Consider the following 24,570-nt stretch of genomic DNA (forward strand, 5'->3'; position numbering starts at 1 on the left):
ATTTCAACTAATTTTAAGATTGGATAATGTGTAATACTCCTTTTCCAATATGGGAAAGGGATGAAACCACATCTTAGTCCTGAGTTGTCCTCATTACAATTTTGAACTTTAATTTGCAGAAAAAAAAATTAAATTTGTTATTATTGTTCTTACATATGTTCTTGGTGTCCATACTGCTTGTGTGTTGAAAGTTCTTGTAAGATAAAGACCAATTTAAATTTTATCCTCATAGCTGCACCAGTGTATTAGTTTCAGCTTTTAACTGGATGAGAAAATAAGAATATAACATCTTTTCTGTCTCCCTCACTGCCTGTTTAACTTAATGATTACTATATTCATCATTATTGATACATTAGTTTTAATAGCTTGCTCAGTTTTGTCACAGCTAAAGGATATACCTTACTTTAAAACTCCCTCTAAACAATCTTCACAGAAATTTATCAGGGTAATGCCCATCCAAGTGGATGAGCATTTCCCTGAAATTTCTCTGGCTACTTGACTACAATGAGACTTGGCACAGTCACACTTAAATCACCTTACAACATTGGACAGCAAGAGGAACTTCATCTAGTAAATCATATATTTTATTCCTTAAAATATTGGAATAGGATCCTTTGGCTAATTTTCCAGGCAAAACAAAAGAACAACTTAAGCAGTCAGCAGAAATTCCTTCCCATACATTAATACCAAATTATTGCTGGTGTCTTGACTGGATGATGCCATGTAGATTCTCTTATGTTTAGTCATGAGTATTGTGAAAATTGGTCACGTTGTTCATTGTCAAGCTGGCCTCATCAGTGGGAAGATAAAGATAGGATCGTTAGCACACTTCGTAAAACCAAGTAGGAAGTGTTATCTTTCTGGTACTGATTTTATTGCTTGTCATTCGGGACTCATTCTTTCAGCCTAGCAGTTCTGGTCTATCTCTAAACAAAACTTGCTAGTTGAATGACCTACATCTCCAAGTCTCTTGTCCGCTCTCTGTCTGACACATGGGCTGAGGGCTGATGACCCTCCTATGTGCGAGCAATGCGACACCGTTTTATCCGTCCAACACATTTTATGCGATTGTACCAATTTTATAAATGCTCGTTTTAGCGCTTTTACCCATCTGACTGAGCCATATACACTCAGTCAGATTTTAAATGACAACGACAATGTGTCAGCAGTTTTTAAATTTTTAAAATCGATCAATATGTATACACTTATATGAAATATACAATTTGCTTTTATGTATTGATATGTCTGTATGTATATATATATATATACACATGCAACTTTAGACGAAGTAACCTTTTTTAAAACTAACAAGTCTAATTTTCTTTTTGAATTTTATTCATTCCTTGGCGCACTATAACCTTGCTGTTTTTGCGCCACAAAAATCCAAACCAAATCAAATCAAATCTGACACATGATGATTCTAAAATCTTTCTATATATAGATGTTTTGCCATTTCCACACTGCACTCAGCAAGTTCATACAATGAGATGCATGTCATGCTGATTAAAATTAAACTGATGTGAACTACAAACACTGTGGGTGCCTCCGTAGCCAGGTGGGAAGGAGCAGCAGTGCATAGCACATGCTTCTTGATTAGACCGGGGTTCGAGCCCGTCACCACCAAATACGGAGGATGCGGAAAGGTCAGGGAATGACCACCGCATATCGCAGAGCAATATGGCCTTAGTTGCTAATGCTCCTAAAAAACCAAATAACAAACAAACACTGTATTCAGCTTCAAGCTTTTCTTCATAACCTCTTTTTAAAAAAGTCATCTATGATGCACAGTGCTAGAAACCATGAAGCAGTCAGTTCCGTAAACAATGGAAAATGTGGAAAGTTGCAAGTGCACAAAATGCGAATACGTAGGTAACAAAGAACCTGGAAAATATACATGAAAGTGAAACTGAGTTATACGTGATATGTGTATTTTAGTGGAATTAGCAAGTTAGTAGGATTAGCAAGGTAAATTCTTTTTAAACTATTTACGAACTGATTAACAAATTAAACTGCATTCCTTACAATAGCCAAGATACACACAATAAAATAGTCAGTTTGTACAGCATATATGAAACAGAGAAAAACTGTTTTCCAGTTCTCTGTGCATGAACCTGAAGAGCTCAGTTTATAAGGAAAAATTTCAAGAATGTTGTTCAGAATAGCACATACACACAAGTGTGAGAAACAACAAAATTCCAGATTCATGACATTTGTTCTGACTATATACACTTTGCATTTGCAATTTAAGAATTAACTCTTTGTAGTATAGCATTATTTCTGCTGTTTTCCCATTCTGGTTCAGCTTGAAAAGTGGAAAAAAAAAAAAAAAAAAAAAAAAATGAATACTGAATGAGCTCTTCAAAAATTATTTATTTTTGAATTTACATGAGTTATATAAAACTGATTTATAAAACATTATAAAAAACCTTTTAGACATTTTTAATGTTTATTTTTATGATTTTAGTGTGCATAGTGGTTTTCCACATCTGCACCACGTGAACTCTGTGGAGACAAACAGTATCACTTTTAAAGCCAGAAAAAGTGTTATGTTGTTTGTGTTGGGTTCTGTTGTGTGTCCTGGCTTTTGGCTGTAGGGCCTGTGATGGGACACCATGTTGCCCGTACACACCGCTAGGAGGTACCTACGCTGCCCTTAATTCTCTGACTGATCTCTGCCAGGGTTGCCTAGTCTTCCTAGACAGAGGCCAAGTAAAAAAATAAAATAAATAAAATACATTAAAAAAATGGAGACAGTGCTCCATCAGGTAAAAGAAAGGGGGGGGGGAAAGGAAGTAGGTGTGAAAGTAACTGTGTGAGAGGGTATAAATGTGATCGCCATTTCATTGGTTTGTATCAAAGTCTGTTTAGGATTTTCCATGCTGGGCTGTTTTGTTGTTGTCCAATCCAGTGAAGAAGTCCATCCAGGAGACAACTGTAAGAAATTTGGCTAGGTCATTGATTGGTCCTTTTTCCGGGTTTCAGTTGGGTTGTTCAGGATGTGATATCCTTGGTAGGATCCTTATAGATGTTATTTAGCATAGCAGGTCAGTCCCTTCATTTCAAATGTCTAGTTCTGCCTGGAATTTATTTAAGCTATCAACTTCCACAACAACAGATGGAAGTTTTGTTCCAGCAATCAACCACCCAAAGGCAAACCTCCACACATCCACCCTACAACTGTGCCCCCAGCCCAAATCCATGCCCCCTCAGGTTTGTAATCTGAGCAAGAGGAAGAATCCCATCAGCATCAAGCCTGCTCAACCCATTCAAGGCCTTGCACACCTCAATCAGATCGCCTTGTAGGTGCCTAGTCTCCATAAGCTGCAATTTCCAGAACGCTGACCAGGGAGTTGTCCATTGTGTGGAATTTGTCTTGCTACTGGGTTATTTTCTAGGTGGTTTTAGTAGACCATTTCTTCTATTAAATAGTTCCTTGGTAAAGTTAGTGAAGTCAACAAGTACAGGTCAGTGCCGGAAAGAAGTCGCGAGATAGGGTTAAATTTGAAAGTGTCTGCAATTTTGCCCAGACACAATAGGAGGCAATTCTGCCCAGACATGGTAGGAGGGAGTATATGATGAGAGCCTTGACAATCAATTCGGCCCTGGAGAGATTGTGCAAGGCTCATGGGGGTAGAATTTTTTTTCAGCATGGTCTGTGCTTGTTAACAGGAGAGATTGCTTCTACAGGAATGGGATAAGCTTAAATAGAAAGGCTGCAAGAATATTTGCTGATGCTATTGAGGCAGTTTTAGGTGGTATTAATATTTGCTGATGCTATTGAGGCAGTTTTAGGTGGATGCTATTGAGGCAGTTTCAGAAAACTGCTAGCTTGGGAGGATTCACAGGCTAAAAGATACACTGCTTCTTACACTGCTTCTGTTCTAAGCCTAGAGAGCAAATTGCTGGGGATTTCATAGCTGCTGGGAGTCATCATGGAACAAGTAAATACATGGGCTGTGTTATGGTAACTAAGAGTAAGAACAAGTGCATGTACACTAATGCTACAAGTATAGTAAATAAAATTGTTGAATTTGAAGTGCTGATCAAGACATCAAAGGCAGATATTGTTGGGATGTAAGAAATATGCTGTCACACAGATCTAAGCAGTGCAGAATTGGAATTTGGGAGTACAATGTGTACAGAAAGGACAGACACGGTAGGAAAGGAGGAGGGGTTATGCTCTTAATTAAGAAACATAAAATCTAAGGAAGTGCATCAAGTTGACACAGGTGGACAGTGCAATGTTGAATCTGTTTGGTGTGACATAAACACGGAAAGGGGAAAATGAGAGTAGGAGTATGTTACAGAACTAATGACTCTGAGTACAATGAACACTTGTGCAGAGAAATAGAATGAAATAGAAACAGAATATCTTGTAATGGGCAATTTTAACTTCCCAGATATTGACTGGAACTTGTGGGTTGGTCACTCGCATGCTAGCAAGACTTTTGTGGATTTATTGGAGGATTGTTTTCTACAGCAACATGTTCAAGGGGTAACCAGAGGGAGTAATACCATTGATCTGATTATCAGCAGTGATTATTCATGTATTAAGAATTTGCAGATAAAGGATCCACTAGGTGACAGTGATCAGTATACTGATGTGAGATTTACTTAAAGATGTAACTACCATCAAGGGTAAAGGGAATGGTTTTTGTTTTCGTAAAGATGACTACAGTGGTCTCAGAGTTTTTAAATGCTATACAGTGGGATCAACGGATGACATTACCAACGGTGAATTCTAAATGGGAATCCTTCAGGGACTTAATCTTGGAGGCTACCTGGCTTTTCATACCAACTAAGAAATACTGTTTAAGGTTCAGACCTAAATGGATGTCAGATGAATTAATGAGGCTTGTGGCAGAAAAGAAAAATGCATGGGATGCATATAAATTATCAGGCGACACAGAAGCCTATGGTAGATATAAGCTAATCTGTAATCAAGTCACAAAGGAAGTTAGGCAGGCGAAGGCAGATTACGAGAAATCTTTGGCAAAGGATGCAAAGAAAAACAGCACAGAGTTCTTTACTTATGTTAACTCTAGAAGAAAGGATGAATCAGATTGGTCCACTTAACATAGGTGGTTCAACTATTGATGATCCTGCTCAAGTAGCTGATACACTGAATGAGTATTTTGCATCTACATTCATACATGAGGAGGTATTCAAGGAGGGGAATACCAGAAGTTTATCAAACTTTAACAGAAGAGAGATAAGTGATTTTGTAATAACAGAGAGCAAAGTGGAGGAGAAATTGAAGTTGAACATAAAAAAGGCACCTGGGCAGATGGAACCTATCCAGTTATAATGGAGGAGGCAGCAAGGGAAGTAAGCAAACCCTTAGCCATAATTATGAGAGCTTCCTTAGAGTCAGGAGAGGTCCCCATGGACTGGAGAAGTGCAAATGTATCCCCAATTCACAAATGGGGTTCAATGGGTGGCACAAATAATTAAACCTATTAGTTTAACTTCTGTTCCGGGGAACATAATGGAGCCATTGGTTAAAGAGGTAATACAGGATCACCTAGACAAGACTGCAGTAATAGTTCAGACACAGCATTGGTTTGTTAATGGGAAGTGTTGTCTGACCAACTTGATTGGATACTATGATGTAGTCACAAAGGAACTGGATGCAAAATATAATTTTGATATCATATACAGTAAACCCTCAATTTAACGGACTGATAGTGGAGAAGGGGTGTCCATTAAACTGAATGTAACTTTGGGGGGGGGGTGAACAATTTTTTATTGTTCTTAATGTAAAAAAAAAAAAAAAGCTTTAATACATTATACAGTGTACAATATATAAAATTATTAAATTATAATAAAGAATATGTAATATTTACTCACTTTTTTACAGTATACTTGGAAGAGTATTTTGCCGTGACCATAATGGTAGTAGTACAGTAGTCGTTATTCAGTATCTGAAGGTAGAGGTGAAGAGGAATCCTCAGCTTCAGATTCTTCTGAATTGTTCACAAATGGAGGCACTGGTGTCATCTGTTTTGCTTGTAGATGGATGAGATGTACAAGCACTTGGAGGTGAAATAGGGGTGGGAGTCGGTGAAGTTTGCTTAAAGAAAGCGTCTAGCTTCAGTTGTTTGCCACTCTGATGTTGTTTCTTAATAATGATTACCCTGAACTGCCAAAAATGTTCATAGTAAAGGACAATTTCAGGGACAGAAGATGTCCCTATGTAGTGAATGGCGATGTCCATGAGATTCCTTGTTTCACACAGTGTAGGCCTGCTGGTGTAATTTGCTCTTCTTCAGTGTCTTCTTCCCCTGCCTTGCCATATTGAACCTCATCCACAATTTCTTCTTCAGTGAGGACTTGGTAGCCAGGATCACCTTCATCATTTTCAAGCCATTTCAGAACATCTTCAGTTGTTTCCCAGTTGCCAGCATTTACAAGGGTGCACCGAAAGTCATTTACCTCAAATCCTTCAAAATCCAAATCCGGTTTAATATTGTGCAACAACGTCTTCCAACCATTTGCCAAAGTCGTAGTCTTCATCTCCTTCCAAGCAGCTATAGAGTTAGAATGCAGACTTAATGTTGTTTGGCTCATTGATTCTGAAATATCCTGGCTCCTCTTGTGTCTTCTTCTTCTGCATTATCTTCATCCTCCAACACAACTATTACTCCTTCCAACAAAGTTCTTCTTATACAGCCTCTTGCATGCTGAAATTATTCCTTTGTCCATTGGCTGAATAACTGAAGGTGTGTTAGGAGGCACTGGGAGAAATTTTCAGAACATCTGTCTGGAAGCCCTTCACATCAGGGACAAAGTGGTTGAAGAACCAGTCAAAAAAAAAAAAAAATCCTCTGAAGTAAAACCATGCATTCTTTGGCTGGTGTGAATAACAGGCAACTGATTCATAATGTCTTTAAGAGTGTGTGGTTTCTTTGATTACCCTACCACCATGGGCTTCAGGAAATGAAATGCAAGCCATCAGCATTTGCATAAAGTAAGGCAGAAAATTGCTCCTTACTTAAATTGCAACCAGGGGTGCTGTTCATGTTTGTAGGCCAGCGTATTTTCAGGAATAGCACAATAGAACAGGCCAGTTTCATCGGCATTGTAACCCTGTGATAAAATAAGGCCCTCAGATTTAATAAGTTCATTTATAAGTTTTCTAAATGGCTCAACTTTTGAAGTGTCTGCACTTAAAGATTCACCATAGGTTTCCTTGTTCACAATGCCATGCATTTTTCTGAAATGCCACAGCTACCCATCACTTGCCCTAACAAAGTCCCATGTGTTTTCCAAGGGTTTCGCATGCAGATTTCAACTCAAAACTTCGTAAATTAACACCACTAGATCTCTGTTGAACATACTACTTATACACAGCTTCTTCTAAGTTTATCTTTTGCAACTTTCATATGTTTTCTGCTCCCCTCTGTAGAACCGCATTTAGAGCTATTGTCCCCCTCCCCCTTTCTCCGGGGTATGCCTGTGACAGTCTATTCTGCTTCAACTGTTCATTCGGTTAGGACATAAACCTATGCTCTTGGCAACCAAAGGATTTTCATGACCCCCTGATCGTTGCAGCAACAGATCATGTTGTGTTTTGTAATGGAAAGATCACTTAGTGTCTTTCGATCCCACAAAAATCCATTTTCTTTATTTATTTATCCTGGCATGTTTCAAGATGCTGACAGAGAGAATGCGACATATAAATAACACTTAACAACATTTATTATAAACAAAAAGGTCATGTATACAACATACTTTTGCACAATAATAATACAATGAGTAAAGTATGCATCGCTTCCAAGTACAACCATATACTAACAACAGGACATAATTAGTTATAAAATCCAATGATCTAGTGATTTCACACAGTTCTACATTCTATCTTTTCAAAACAAATCCAGTATTTAACTTTTGGCTTCCTCTAAATAACTCTAGAATATAAACTATGATATACCTTATTGAATTAATACTAATTTCCACATATAAAAGAGAATAAGAAAGAAAGCATTGAGTTTAAAGTAAATTTGGCTGTTTCACATTTTCATTCACACGTAAGAATTGTCTGCTTACCAAGTTAAGTTGGTTTGTCCTGGAGCTTGTTACAAGGCTTCCTTATATAGTGGAGTGGACTGTGGTCTTCTCTGGCCATCACAATTCTATCTCTTCAGCCAGAACGAATGGTTCGGACAGCTACTGAAGAGGCTTGGGTGAGACGCCGATGGTGACTTAGATAGTGACCTTGACCAGCATCGATGATTGCAGGGATCCACTATACAATGGAAATCTAGCGACTAAGGCGATGACCAAAACTAGCAGGGCCGACGACGGTGACTACCCTTTGGTCTCATTTTGGGCCCTTTTTATATTCTGTGCTCTCCTTTGTCTTCTAGAGCAAAACTCTCTTATTGGCCACTGGAAGTCACGAGTTTCCTGTCCAAGACGGTCCAGGGATGACTCGTGCCCCCAAATGGGTCCCCTTGTCTCTGGGTGTTTTATTTAGCATCGTGGTGTTGGCGACATTAATAATACTAGGGAGACTTTGCCTTACTTTTTATCAGATATGGAGAGAAATTTGTATAACCTAGTTAGAGCGAGAGGTTTTCACGTTCCCTGGGATACAAACTTCGTCTAGCTACAATGGGAATATTCTCTCTGTTCTTTCAACTGGCACTAGGTACCAAACAGTTACATGATTTGGGTTTGATGTTGTTCTGTTACAGTATTGATAACTGAGTATTAGTTTGGATTGGTTAGAATTACAGGGAAGGTAAAAACTCTCGGGCCAACTCTATCAACACTGTATTTTAAAGAAAAATGTTGAAATTTGGCCTTTGATTTACTGATTTCAGAAACTTTTTTTTTTTAAGCTGTAAATTTCACAAACACTTGCTACTGAGACGCTCTGTTCTATGTCACATTTAAGTTCACATGCTTTCTTTTAACTTCTCTATCACTTGATGTCATTTTAAATTGTAAGGATTGCAAAATTGTTTAATAAATAAAATCACAATTCAGAAATCACAGAAACAATCTGTATACAACCTGACTGCACGATAGCTTGAGGCACACTGAGACCAAAACAAAGCAAGTCGGTAGACCTGCAGTTTAGCATCACGTTCAAGCTTGCAAGTCGCCACCTGCTCTTATCTGTAATCTCGGAAAACAGCTATTTGAGCAAGTTTTCAGAAAGAATAAAAAACAATTTCCTGAATTTGATTGTAAAAGTAGGTAATTATCAAAACAATAATGGAAATAGGTAATTATTATTAAGTTTTGTATAACTAAAAAAATAATATGGTCGAGATTAATATATACATTACTGTATTATTATTTGTCCAATCCATTATATCAGGGTCCATTAAATTGAGGGTTTACTATACTTGGGTTTCAGGAAAGCTTTTGATACTGCTGCACATGAAAGACTGCTGTACAGATTGGAGTGGTATGGCATGAAGGGCAAGTTACTGCAATGGATAAAGGGATGGTTGAGTGGGTGACTGCAGAGAGTGGTAATAAATGGACACTGCTGTAAGTGGGCTAATGTTATTAGCAGAGTCCCCCAGGGTTCAGTGCTGGGTACATTGTTGTTTTGTGTATTTATCAATGATATTAATGGAGGTATATCAGGCCTAATGTCCAAGTTTGTAGTTGATACAAAGGTTAGCAGGGTTGTTAGTGACAGTATGCTACTGCAACAGAATCTAGAAAAGTTAGGCAGATGGGCTGAGAATGGCAACTGAAGTTTAACATTGACAAATGCAAACTACTCCCTCTGGGTAGTAGTAACCCAAGAGAAACGTACGAATTGTGTGCTGCTACACTCAGAAAGGTGGAGAATGAAAAAGATCTGAGGGTAATTGTGCAGTCAGATATGAAGTTCTCTGAGCAGTGCAAACAGGCTGCCAGAGCAGGTCATGGAGTTTTGTCAATATATAGGAATGTTGCTAGCAGAGACAAGGAGGTGATTATTCCTTTGTATAATGGTCAGACCACACCTTGAGTACTGTATACAGGTTTGGAGGCTTCATTTTAGGAAGGAGTTGCTAGAAAGAGTACCGAGAAGGGCAACAAGATTGAGAGGAACAAAGGGGTGCGCTTGCAAAGAAAGGCTTAAGTTCTGCAAGTTGCAGCAGCTGGAGGCTACGCACCTGTGAGGTGATCTGATCAAGGTGTATAAGGCCTTGAATGGTTTGAGCAGGTTCAGTGCTGATGGGATACTTCTTCCTGCTCAGATTAAGAACCTGAGGGGACACAGATTCAAATTGAGGACTGTTGTTGAATAGATGTGCTGATGTTTTTGCCTTTAGCCAACGGGTAGTTGATTGTCAGAATGGACTTCCATCTGTTGTTGCGGAAGTTGATAGCTTTAATAAATTTAAGGTTGAACTAGACAAACATTTGGAGTGACCAGATGGGTGAAATGGGAAGTTTTTTTTGTTTTTTTTTTTGGCTGATGCTGTATAAGCTTGCTTTCTTGCATCATATACCCCAACTAATGCCAATGCTAAAGCAGTTTATGCTGTTGAGGAGGTAGTGTTCTTGATCTCTTGGGTGGTAAGTAAGTCTAGTGATCATAATGTTGGCATTCATACATAAGATGGCTCTAAGATTGGTATCTCCACAGGAGCATCCTGGATCTTCAGTTATCCCCATGATCTTTTTAGGGCCATGCTCAATGAGTAGGAATTTTGCATAGACCCCCTGGTGAAAACCATGGGGGTGGCTTAGGGTACATCTTGTTAATAGAAGATGATAATTTTCCCATGACATTGCCTTTAGTATAACTTCGCCATCTATACTGCCACTCCTGCTGCATGTGAGTAATTAGTTGCTGGATCAGTTGTAAATTCCAAGATGGTTTTAGGTGATACAGGTGGCCTACTGTACCACCTATGGCCAGGTGATACAGTAAGCCACATCTCATAAGCTCCAGGTCGAGAGGGAGGGTGCCAGCCAGGACCCAGCAGGCACCGGTGTGAATAAAGAGAATTGCGTCGGTCTTCCTGTTTGTGATGGTGATGGCTTTTGGAAACCGAACTCTCGAGGCACAGGTGATGATGGGGAGAAAGACTGCTTTGTAAAGATGGATAGCATTCTTTGATTCGAGCCCCAGTCGCGACGGGAGACCCTTAACTAAAGTGACATACTTCATGATGGCGCCTTGTAGCAAGGTGGGAAGGAGCAGCAGTGCGTAGCACACGCTTCTTGATTAGACCGGGGTTCGAGCCCGTCACCACCAAACACGGAGGATGCTTAAAGGTCAGGGAATGACCACCGCATATCCCGGAGCAACATGGCCTTAGTTGGTAATGCTCCTAAAAACCAAATAATAACAACAACAAACAAACATACTTCCCAATCTTTAAAGGAGAGATTTGAATCCAGGATGACACCCAAGCTGTGTGGAAAATTTTACTAGTACCTTGTATTTTGATTTGTGGCAAGTTGTCTAATATTCAGTTTTCCTTTCAGAAGTAGTGAGTTTGTCTTGGGAGATTTGCAAGCTGTTTGGTTGCTCAGCATTGTGGTATGGAAAGCTCATGGTTAGCCTGGGACTCCAGCTGGGTACGGGTATCAGCAGCCATGGTAATGATTAAATCATCCACATATGCCTGAGAATTAACACCAACCCCCAGGTTCATGGGGAAAAACTCATCCATAACAAAATTCTGTAATAGTGGCCCCAGAATTAATCCCAGCGGGCAGCCATGGAAGACATTTCTGGTCACTCTTTGGTATGGTGCACCCATTGTAACTCTTCTGTTTGAAATCTACAAAACCTCTAGAGTTTTGTAGATATTTCAGGGGAATAGGGCTTTACAGAGTCTGCTCAGGACGCTCAAGCATGTTTCCTGGAGCATGTCTCGTAATATCGAACTGTTTGTTTTCTTCTGCCAATTCCTCTTTCTTCCTTTACAGAAGGTTTTTTTTTTTTTTATTTAATCCCTTATTAATAATCACACCAAAGAAAACCTTTAGTTCATTTATTTAAACTGAAACCCTAGTCGAATCATATGGAACAATCAGGAAGTAGCTTATTTGAAAGAGTTTTGTTGGCATAATTATTTGTTGCATTGAAAATTTCTTAAAACAAGAATCGGTAAAAAAATAGCTGAAACAGCTATTCCAGTTCAGTTTTTGGAATACTTGAATTACTGGAATAAATCCACAGTTTGAAACAGTAAAGAGAAAATGTCTGAATGAAACATCATTTACATTGCTTGGTCTCCAATTTTCCACACTATCATTGATTGATAGATTGTCATCAATTTCTTCATCACTGCTTCGGGATAAATCATTGGAATCAAAAATGACATTGTCACTATCGGACAAAAGTAAATCAAATTCTGAATCAGAAAATTTTAATAAGTTCTGCATTTGAAAGGCCTTTACAAGATGTTGACTCCATGACTAAACTATTTCTGGCAGTTAGTAAATACATAATGAATGATAAAAATGAAGAAAAACTACAGCCACCATCTGTTAACAATTGAATGTCAACATTCAATTAGTTTGTCAAATTGTTTGTGTGAAGTATAAATAGAAGTCAGTTCAATAATTATGCTGGAAGAGTGGGTAAAAATGCTATATAATTGGCAAGAAGAGAAATTTTATGTTGTTGTTGACATTGGACTGCAAAGGGTTAAATGTGTCCATACTTTCCATTTCCACCCTGTATAACTAATGATTTGTACAGGGTGGAAACAGGGTAGAGTTTATCAGATGCATGTTCTAATGATAATAAAACAGGGTCTGTTGACAAAACAAAAGCCATGTGCCTAAAGAATTATTTAAATGTCATGAAAATGTAACTTTTTGTGGAAAACAATAGAAACATTACTACAGTTTGTCTGTAGTAGTCACCATATCCTGAATGTATTATTTAACAATAGAAAGCCCAAATGTAGAAACTAAGTTAATTAGCACCAGATATTTAAAGTTTTCCTTACTTTTGGTATCCAAGGGATAATTGAATCAAGCACTCAACCACTTGCAGCTTTTTTTTTTTTTTTTTTTTTTTTTTGCAGTATTAAGCTGATGACAACATTTGTGATGTACAAATAAGTTTAAAACATGAGACTTTGTGAGGAAAGTGTAGAAAATGATTGTTACAATTGACACTGTCATATAAGTGGAACAGTGTCAATTGTAACGATTGTTCCCTGCCCTAGAAACAAATGCAACTGGGAGCTCATCAGGGACCTAAGTATCTTGTGACCCACCAAGTGATCCCCTCCCCCTCAATTTGGTTCCCAGAACAGGAACAGTCAGGTGCACACTACTCTGGGCTTGAAGGAGATTTAGTTATACTTGGAGATGTTATTGTCAGTAAATCAGTAAAATTTTTCTGTAATAAAGATAGGTGTACCAGAACCAGGATGTTTGCCAGGAGCAAACACACTGGTTTGTTCCTGACAATCTGTTAATAACAACAAAGATTGTTGGATTTTAAGGGAGATATAGAGAGCATCATTATTCATTAGAGCACTTCTTCTTCTTCTTCTGTTATAACCCAGGGTGAGTCTTAGCCTTCTCAATGATGTTTCACCAGTAAGCCCTCCCAGAAGTCAAACTTCTCCAATTTCTTATTCTTGTGATCTTTAAGTCCTCTTCTATGTCATCCATCCCTCTTTTCTGCGGTCTTCCTCTTGCCCTGTTACTGGTAGGTTTCCATTTCATTATCCTCTTAGTTGTTCTGCTGTCATCCATTCTCATAACTGCTACCGGTAGGTTTCCATTTCATTATCCTCTTAGTTGTTCTGCTGTCATCCATTTTCATAACATGTCCCAATCAGGCAAGTCTCTGGCTCTTCACAAATCTGACTATGTCTGCACCCTGAATAAGATTTTCAATATCGACAAACTGTAGTACTGTTTCTATTGTTTCAAGTTCATGGTTCATTCTGATCCTCGAAGATCCATCAGTGTCTTTTACAGGCCCAAAGTTTTTTTTTTATGTGCATAAAAGCATCAGTTTCCAGTATATGGGACTTAATTTCATTAGTAATAGAGTTGGATTGGTTTATCTGTGAGTGGGCACTAATGATATTAAATGAACATGACATGATGATTTGTTGGATGAATATAGGACCATGCTGGAAAAAAAAAGTAGCCAGAATTTATTTCGTTGAGATGGTATTCATTTGAACAAAGGTAGTACAAGGGTTTTTGCCAGTATCATTAAGGATACCCTAAGGGTTTAGGGAAAATGCTAGTTGGGGGAGAAAGGTAATATAGACGTGAGTTTATTTGATAATATCTGATAATACAGATATGAGTTTATCTGATAATATTGGGTCAAAATAATGCTGGCAAGATTTTCTGAGAGTGGTAAACCCCAAAAGAGATATATCATTTTGCCTAGAAATCGGAGTGTCACTAAAGATAAGCATAGGAGCAGAAGAATCCTTTTGCAAGATATAAGACAAGACTGAGTTTTAGAAGGGTTGAAATCAACCAAGTTGTCTTTGCCCCACTGGAGAATTACCTGAAGATCGGCATTTAAGGAATTGGTAGCAGATTTTTGAGAAGCTGAAGCTGATTGAGCAGGACAAGGTTTCTCAAAATGGAAAGTGGAATGCGATGTGCTATCATCGGCAAAACTACAGATAGGATTTCCAGTCAATGGAAGAAGGTCACTAATATACAAGAGGAAAAGAGTGGGGGAAAGAACTGAATTTTGGGGGACACCGGCATTAGTGGAGAAGTTAGAAGACAGAGAGCCGTCTACCATCACCCTCAGTATGTGATCAGAGAGAAAACTGGATAACCAATTACTAAAAACAGTTGGCAAACCATAAGATGGAAGCTTGTTTAGAGGACCTTTATGCCAAACACTATCAAAAGCCTATGAGATGTCAAGAGCAATTACTTGTGTTTCACCAAATCTTTCCATTGAATTAGTCCATAAATGGGTAACATAAGCCAGAATATCACCAGTAGATCGACACTGACGGAATCCATACTGGCGATCATTGATCAGACGGAAGATTTCTAGGTAGTTTAAGAGTTGGCGGTTAATTGATTTCTCCATTACTTTAGAAAGAGTAGAAGTAATTGCAATGGAACGATAATTGGATGGGAGGGATTTGTCACCATTTTTAGGAACTGGCTGGATATGAGCAAATTTCCAAGCAGAAGGAAAAACACCTTTGGAATAAGAAAGTGAAAAAAGGCGGCAAAGAATAGGAGTAAGTTCAGAAGCACAGGTTTTGAGAACAAGTGGAGAAATACCATCAGGACCTGGAGCTTTCTTAGCATCAAGATTCATCAAAATCCTTTTGACGAAAGACCACATGAGGCATAGAATGGAGCGTGTTGGGAATGGTGGGAGGTGTTTTACCAAGATCATTAATACATGATCTGGAAGAAAAATGGGATGCTAGCAGGTCAGCTTTATCCTTGGCTGAAGTGATAACGTAACCATCTGTTTGGACAGCAGTGGGAGCAGAGATGGGCAAAAGTTGTGGTCAATAGCTTTGGCAAGAGACCAGAATGCTCGGCTACCATTAGGGCAAGAAGCAAGTTTTCTACTCTTAGCCTGTTCAAATTCTAGTTTGGACTGATTAATAACTGCTTTACAACTGTTGCGAGCTTTGGTGTAGGCAGAAAATGAAACTGAAGAATTGGAAACAAGCCAATTACGATATGCAACATTGTCCTCTTGAACAGCCTTAGCACATTTATTGGAAAACCAAGGTTTAGATAAAGGACGAGATTTTAAAGTGGAGTGTGGGATAAAGGATTCCAATTCCTGCAAGAATAATTTCAATGACACGATCTGAGCAAATGTTGACTCAGATCGTGTCAGCAGTTTTGAAACAGTAATCTGACCAAGGAAAAGAAGAAAAGAAGTCTTGCAGGTCATCCCATTTTGCATTCTTGTAATGCCAAACAACACGGGGTTGGGAATAGCCATGAGATAAAGGTTCCATTGGAGAAGAGACAATCACCAAGTTATGATCTGAAGTGCCTAAAGGACCTCTCACTTCAACCGTGTACTTAGATGGGTTGTTTGTGAGAAAAAGATCAAGCGTATTGGCTGTATGATTATGATTGTTTGGTATTCTTGTAGGTAAATGAACAATCTGTGCTAGGTCATTAGTAATTGCAAAAGCCTCAGCATCTCGACCTGCTGGGTCTGTGTGACTAGAAAACGGAAGCCAGCTGTAGTTGTGAACATTAAAATCACCAAGGAAAATTACCTCACTGTTAGAAAAGTTGGACTGGAGAAAGTCAAGTTGCAAAGAGAGGAAGTCAAAGTGCTCCAAGTGATTAGTGGAATTGGGAGAACAGTAGAGACAACAGATGAATTTGACACAATGAGGTAGAGAGATTTTGAACCAGAGAAGTTCAAAGAGAGGAGATTCCAAATTGCCAAGTCTCTGACAGGGAATATCAGAACGGACATATGCACAAGTACCAGCTTTGAGGCGAAAAGAATCATATAGCGAATAATTTGGGCATCTGAGATGAGCAGTAGTTGAATCAACCGATAACTGAAATTCTGTCAGAAAAAGTACGTGGGGTTTGGCAGACTGCAGGTGGAAGTGGACACACTTGAGATTAAAATTGAGACCACGTATATTTGTGAAATGAATTAGGAAGTGCTTCGGAGGTTTAGATCTTTTCTTAGATAAGCTTGCTCTATTAGTTTGACTATTCATGGTGTATTCAATAGTAAGAAAAAGTGGGTGGGACATGCTGTATGAAGTAATGAAATTTTTGGATATGGCGTACAGATGGTAGGAATATACCCAGATCCTTGACATAACATGGCCTCGACAATGCTCCCCGCATATACACTACTCGGACTCCCTCCAGTCACTATCTGACAGAGTACAGGTAGCAAGATTATGCACTAGCTGATCCGGAAGCCTCCTAGAGTTATGAATAGGTCCCGTCCAGTGTACTAACTAGCAGCCGGCCTGCGAACACCGTTTTAGAGCTGTACCCTCGAAATGTAAAGAATATTGGATCTTGCCACGACGTTCATCATTACCTCAAAAGTCATCAATCATACTGCATGATGGAAGAGATAGGGAAGGGTGACCGGAACTTAGCTCTAGAGACTAAACATGGGTTCCACCAATTCAAGCCTCCAATAAGCAAAGTGGTGGTATTTCACCGGTTGATGACAGTCATCTACCATCTAGTACTGCCTGGTAACATAGAGGGGCGGCGTTCCTCCATGTGGTGTTGGCGCCACACCTCGACCCCTGCTTACGTTGGTTCACACTTGGGTGGTCACCCACCATGTACTTGTTGCATGGAGGTTATACCCAGGATTACTAACATTCCCACCATCGTGAAGGTGCAAGCAGAGGATTTGGCTGTCACAGACTGTCTGGACTTCGCCGAAATTGGATCTACTTTACTTGAGTGTCACCCGAATATCAGTTCCATCAACGTTTTAGATCCCCAGATAGCAAGTACAGCTTGTCTGGCATATCTGAGAGAATGTCTGTGCGAACCTCAAGGACCTGATCCAATTCAGTCGCTCTTGAAGACATGGACATTGGGTATCATAATAAATACCAAGCTGCCTCTTGTGAACTCATCTCCACAGAATTCAATACATCTACACAATGCTGGTGTTCGATCAGTTACATCCATATCAGAGTAGAGTACTGAAGTTAAATACATAACTATTTATCTTCAGAATTATATTCTTCTTGTGGCTCTATAATTTTTCGTTGTATGTTGCTTATTCCTCTGTTAGTTTTATTCCCATATGCTGCACATGAATTTCTTCTATGATAAATTGTAAATCCGAATTAGACTTGAGCACTCCTAAAATCTAAGGATTGTAATTATTCATAAATTTCTCGTCTATCTTGCATTTAAGAAATACACGTGGTAATTTGATACCAGCCCTCAAAATATTTAGATATTCTTCTTCTAATTGGCACTGATTTGATTTAAAGAATTCTTTGAAATTAACATGATTATCCAATTCTAATGAGTCATGCATTTTGCTATATTTTTTGCAATAAGCTGACCTTCGATTGTCATCTGTGTCCATCGGTATCAATATGCGAGCTTTTGCGACATTCGCCAAAAAGTGCTTCAAATCATCATTTGCGTTGGTTTGTATTGTTATTTTTATAACAGGTAAAAGTATGTTTATGTTGTGTAAATTTAAATAATCTCAAGTTTTCTCTATAGAACATAATGCATCTATCATTTGGATTGCTTCTTTGATCCCACCTTTTTCTTCTAATGGTGCAGAGGGTGCATTGTTCATCCATAATAATATATGTGCATGTGGACTTCCCAGATATCGAAATTCAATGCATTTAAAGAAATTCACAAAATAATATTTCCCAAAACGACTATAGCTTTTCGATTTTAAAATTTCGAGTATACTCTCAACAACTTTAAAGTATATGGCACACATTACGGGGCCTTCATTTATTAATGTAGCTCTTTCCATGTAAGGTAAGTAGATCCGTAACTTTGTTAGTTGTAATTTCTCATTTATATCTGAATTTGTATAACATACATAGTAATAACGGGCCTGGTATGTTGGTTCACATGCACCCAAAGTCAAGAACTTTGTAGGTTTTCCTAATTGACGAATCGTGGAGTCTGAGTTGACTCCAATAATATGCTGAATTGAGAATTGATTTTAGAAATGCAAAGTTAGACTTTAGTGACTTTTTTATAAATTATTTCAACTTCAGTATATAACGAGTAATATTAGCTGTTATTCCTACTGATTTAAATTGAATTTGCAAATTTTCTGCGGTATGCATTCGCATAATTTTCATTGCCATATGTAGCAAATGTTGGGGAGTTACTCCACGGTGATCAGATCTATGAATTTCACTCAATGCCATCATAAAGGGAGTAATTTTCAATCCATTTTTAAATTTTCTTGCACATCCCAAATATATATGTGGAAAAGAAAGTTCTGCATGTATATCAAATATGAAACTTGGAGATGATTTCTGACCCAGTGCTATACATAACTATTTATCTTCAGACCATAATAATATTTGTTGTTCAATTAACAATGTTCCACAATTTCATCTGAAAGTTCCTGTTCACTATGATCATTTGTCCCCAAGAAATCCTCACTCACTTTTATGCCGTACAAAGGTGAATTTATCAAATACTGTAACCATATTTTCACTATTTTCTTCTCCACCCATCCTTGTAGATATGATGATTTATGTATCAGTTTTCATTTTATATATACATTAATGGCATACATTAATTTTCTAGGTAATTGATGAACCATCGTATTTACATAAACTGGTACATATATTACTTGTCCAATGATCCCATATTGTCCCTGTTCATAATGCAAACAATGAATTTGCATAAAGGGTAATTGTGGTGATATCAAACACTCAGTTACAACATCCAGTGGAGGCAAATCAGTAGGATATGTTGGATATATAAATTCATTTGACATGGCCATAGTTGGTATCCATCCCTCTTTTAATGAAGTATGACATGCATTACACATCATGAAAGTACTCACTTCTTTTAAAGGAAATTCATTTTAAAGTAATTCATATGAAGTTGCTGGAAATGGTTTCAATTCTAATTGAAACCATAAATGATCACAAATATTACAACTGAATCCAAACGGGTTTTTGTATACTAGTTTTTCAAACTCACAGTCAGCTCATGGAAACACTATAGGGGTGTAATCAGGAATATCATTATTAGCCATTTCTGATTTCGCTTTTTTTCGTGCACAATATTCCTTCATTTATTCTGCAGGAGTTTTAGATTCCTGATAAGTATCAGGCATAGTAGAACTCTGTGGTTGAATTTCATTATGATTTGGAATAGTTTGAATTTCTAATTTCCTTTTCTTCCGTTCACGATATTCCTTCATTATTTCAGCTCGAGTTTTTTTGAGGTGCAGTTTGAGAAGTCCCACGCATAATGAAACACGCTTGTTGAATTTCATCTGGATTAACATTTCTGTACAATTTCCTTCTATTACTGTCAGGATATTCCTTCATCTTTTGAGTTTGAGTTTTCTTGTGGGCAGTTTCAGAAGTTCTAGGCAGCAAAACACTGTTCAATTTCATCTGGATTCCCTTTAATGTCTAACTTCCCTTTCTTTCGCGATGTTCCTTCGAACACTGGGCTGTAGATTTTGGCACAGTCAGTCGGTTATTAATTATTATGCTGATATAAATGTATAATGTAGTGCATCACTGCTCAATTGTACTTGTTGTGTCACTGCTACTTGTTGCATCACTGCACTTTTTTTGTGTACAATTCAGTTTTCTTGGATGCATGTATTGTACTTGTTGCATCCCAAGAAAAGACATTTTTAACATGTAGTTTGACTATTTTAATGACTATTTTATCTAACGATTTCTAGGTAAAGTAACGTTTTTTCCAAATAACACCGGTAAAGACGTTTTTAACATCAAAAAACCCCTTCATATATTTGTATAGTTCTGCCTTGAACTTATTTAAGAAATTGACCTCCACCATAACAGACTGAAGTTTGTTCCAACTATCAACCACCTGCTAGCTAAAGCCAAATGTCTGCACGTCTAGTCTAGAATTGTCTTTCCTCAATTTGAATATATGTCCCCTCTGGTAGGTAATCCGAGCAAGAGAAAGAATTACATCTGCATTGAGCTTGCTCAAACTATTCAAGGCCTTATACATTTCAATTAGATCATCTTGCAGGTGTCTAGTCGCCTGAAGCTACAATTTGCTGAAGTTAAGCCTTTCTTGATAACAGCAACCCTTTGTTCCACTCAATAATCTCATTGCCCTTCTCTGAACTCGTTCCAGAAACTCTTCATCCTTACTAAAATGAGGCCTCCTGACCTGCATGCAGTACTCGAGGTGTGGCCTGACCATTGTGTTATACAAGAGGACAATCAATGGTCAGACCACACCTTGAGTACAGCATACAGGTCAGGAGGCCTTGTGATGTTATGAGGTTTTCTGAACAATGCAGACAGGCTGCAAGAGTAGCTCATGGTGTTTTGTCAATGATATACAGGAATTTTCATATCTGACTGTGCAATTCCCCCTAGGTTCTTTTCATTCTCCTACCCTGAGTGTAGTACCACACAGTTGGTGCTGTACTTAACATTTGTCAATGTTAAACTTCAGTTGCCACCTGTCTGCTCAACTAGTGAAAGTTGTCCCAATGTGCCTCAACATTATTGTGTGGTCTTGCATGATCAAGTCATGAATGGCATCTACATTTGTCGGTGTTGTCATGGTAACAGGTCTCATACTGGAGTGAATCTTCGCTGTCTCATCCATGCTCAAATTCTGCAAGACAGTTTTTGACTGTGGCATATGAAGGACAAAATTCTCCTAATGTTTTCTGCATGTCTTCATGAATTTCTTTTGGCAACCTTTCCTTTAAATGAAGGGGAGGTTGCCAAAGGTTGTACTGAGTGCTTGAGTTTTCTCAGCAGTCGCCATCTTAATTCACCTTCTGCACTTCAACTGTAGTTAGAAACCTGAAATTTTCTGTGAACACAAGGAAAGTTGCAGCACAGCTTGGCAGTATTGTCTTTTTCTAAAACCTTTGTGATCTATATTGGGCTAAAAACGTTTTAACCCCCCCCCCTTGTAGCTATGTTTTCAAAACTTACTCCACCTTATATTGAATGATCCCATCGTTCCACTGATACTGGCTCTCTTTTTGGTTCTGAAGATTCAAAATGCTCTGCTTGAAATTGGCCTTTCTTCACCATTCCCCATGTTCAAGTGGATCTGAACTGCTTTACATCAAAGCATTTCAAGTACTGAATGCAATATTACTTCTATCCCTGGTAAGGCCAAGATTTTTTGATTCTGAGCCTAAAATATCTCTTGATATTCATGCAGTCGAAATGCATTTTCCATTCCATTCTTCCTTTATCATTATTTGTCCTTCTGCCAACCATCTCGATTGGATCCCATGTCTTAGTTAAACTGTTCAAAGATAGACCTACTAATGGCTCTAGATACTCTAAAAACATATAGTAACCGCTGTTCGTGGACAGAATTTTTCCCTTCCCTTCGTTTCCCAATGCTTAAAAATGAGGATCATTGCTATGCAATTTTTGCTTTCACATTTTCAGAAGCATTGTAAGGAATCTCTTTAACATCTTGAAGGGATAGAAGATCCCATGGTGATGGAGTTGCTATAATTCATTCTAAAAGAATTGCATATATTCATCCTGTAATACTGAATTTAGTCTCTTTACTGCATTCTTCAAATTGGGAGCGAGATATTCATATTTTTGTTATATTTAATGCCACCACTTATCTAAAAGCAATGCTATTACTTTCATTAATTGCTCAATACCACGTTTCCAGAGATTCAATCCTTTGACCTCACTATTGTTGCAAGTGACCGTCAATGTGCAACAAGCTGAAGTCTGATTTGCATTTAGATTCAGTACAACTAGACCGCTTAACTGTGTGAGTAGCTTTGGTCTTGAGCAGAAGTATTGCTTTCCTTGATCTGTTTTGTTTGCTTTCTGTGATATCACTGTATGACAAGATAATTCACTCTTCCAGTCTGATCATATCCCTCTTATTTTTGACTTCTCTATCTGTTCATACTTCTATCAAATATCCCAATGTGGCATCTATTTGAAAACCAAAATTCAACTTCAGGAAGGCTAATTCAAATCTTATAAATGCCATCCTTGGGAATCTTAATCTCCAACTTTTCAGCATCTCATTGTTAGCAATGAGAACCATATAACTTATGCCCTCATTCACACCATTCTCTATTCATCAGCATTAAAATAAAATCAAAGGAATTCTTTAGGTGGCGATTCATTGAGTTGGGTGATCAAGCATATCTTGGCAGATATCGTCTTTTAAGGTGATATGTTAAATTTTAACTAACCTGCTTATCATACATATATAAATTCTGTTTAGAATAGCTTAATCACCAGTCAACAACCCTTTTTTGGAACTTCATAAAATCTAATTCTAACTCATGCCAACAAATCCACTGTATCAAATTGAACCAAAATATGCCTGCATTAGTAGAGGCATTCGATGCAAGAAAGCAAGCTTATGCGGCATCAGCCAAAAAAAAAAAATAAATAAATAAAAAATAACCACTTCCACTTCACCCATCTGTTCGTTCGAAATACCTGTCCAGCTGAGCCTTAAACTTATTTAGGCTATCAACTTCCATGACAAGGGATGGAAATCTGTTCCACCAACCAACCACCTGCTGGCTAAAGGCAAATTTCCGCACGTCTATCCTACATCTGTCTTTCCTCAATTTGAATTTATGCCCTCTCAGGTGATTATTCTGAGCGAGAGGAAGAATCCCATCAGCACTGAGCATGCTCAAACCATTCAAGGCTTTATACACCTCTATCAGATCACCTCGCTGGTGCCTAGTCTCCAGACACTGTAATTTGCAAAACTTAAGCCTTTCTTCGTATGAGCACCCCCTTTGTTCCATTCACTAATCTTGTTGCCCTTCTCTGTACTCGTTCCAGCAGCTCTACATCCTTTTTGAAACGAGGCCTCCAGGCCTGTATACAGTACTCTAGGTGTGGCTTGACCATTGCCTTATACAAGGGAATAATTACCTCCTTATCTCTGCTAGAAAAATTCCTATATATCATTGACAGTACACCATGAGCTACTCTTGCAGCCTGTCTGCACTGCTCAGAGAACTTCATATCTGCCTGCGCAACCACCCACAGGTCCCTTTCATTCTCTACCACTGTCAGTGTAGTAATACAGAGTTGATACGTTGCTCTGGGGTTGCTGTTTCCCATATGTAGTGCTTTTCATTTGTCAATGTTAAACTTCATTTGCCACCACTCAGCCCATCTGCTCAACCTTTCCAGATCCTGTTGCAGCAGCATAGTGTCAGTAGTGTCCTTGACAACCCTGCTAACCTTCGTATCGTCTGCAAACTTGGACATTAAGCTTGATATACCATCATCAATATCATTTATAAACACAGTAATACCCCGACTTACGCGAACTCGGAGTTACGCGATTCTTGATTTTTTTCGTTTGGCAACGCTGCCGCCCAATATCTTCAAGGTCGTTTTTCATATGTTATCGATGTACGGTGCGACGGCGGAGAATCAGAGCGAAAGATGAACAAAATTCAACTTTGCTGCTTTTATGTTTTTTTATATCAGTGAAGGGGAAACACATTTCACCATAATAACGTAAAAACCAACAATTCCAGCTATCGGTATAATCGCAAATGCAATTAGATCGAGTTTACTACTACCAGTTTATAACAGATTTCACTAGCAGAAACGCAACTGGATTTTTATTGTTTTATGGTAGTAACCCCTAGAAATGTGAGGTGTTAATAGTGTATCTCTGCCTTTATGGTGTTGTTTATTCAGTTGCTACATGTGGGCAGCTTTGTTTATGCATATCAAGCGTGCCTCCTCGTTTTGTAATTGTGCTTTATTCCCTAAAAATGAGTAAAATACTTAATTAAAAGGTGTGAAAAGGAAGCGTCCTGGTGAAGACACTGCAGATTCAGAGAGAAAAAGAAAAGCAATTATCGATAAACAGAGGCGGACTGGTCAAAAATTCTTACCCGGGAAAATTTATAGTGGCCTCATACTATGGTTTATGGCCAAAATCACACTGGCC

General features: G+C 38.3%; 1 protein-coding gene across 4 annotated transcripts in view; it reads left to right on the forward strand.

Moving 5' to 3' along the window:
* Positions 1-24,570, forward strand: part of LOC150081995 (serine/threonine-protein kinase DCLK1-like) — a 345,782-nt gene that overhangs the window by 127,580 nt on the left and 193,632 nt on the right. The gene's annotated exons all lie outside the window — the stretch shown is intronic.

This window comes from Mastigoproctus giganteus, chromosome 8 (genome assembly GCF_048544385.1).
Source record: "Mastigoproctus giganteus isolate SK-2022 chromosome 8, ASM4854438v1, whole genome shotgun sequence".
Taxonomy (NCBI): domain Eukaryota; kingdom Metazoa; phylum Arthropoda; class Arachnida; order Uropygi; family Thelyphonidae; genus Mastigoproctus; species Mastigoproctus giganteus.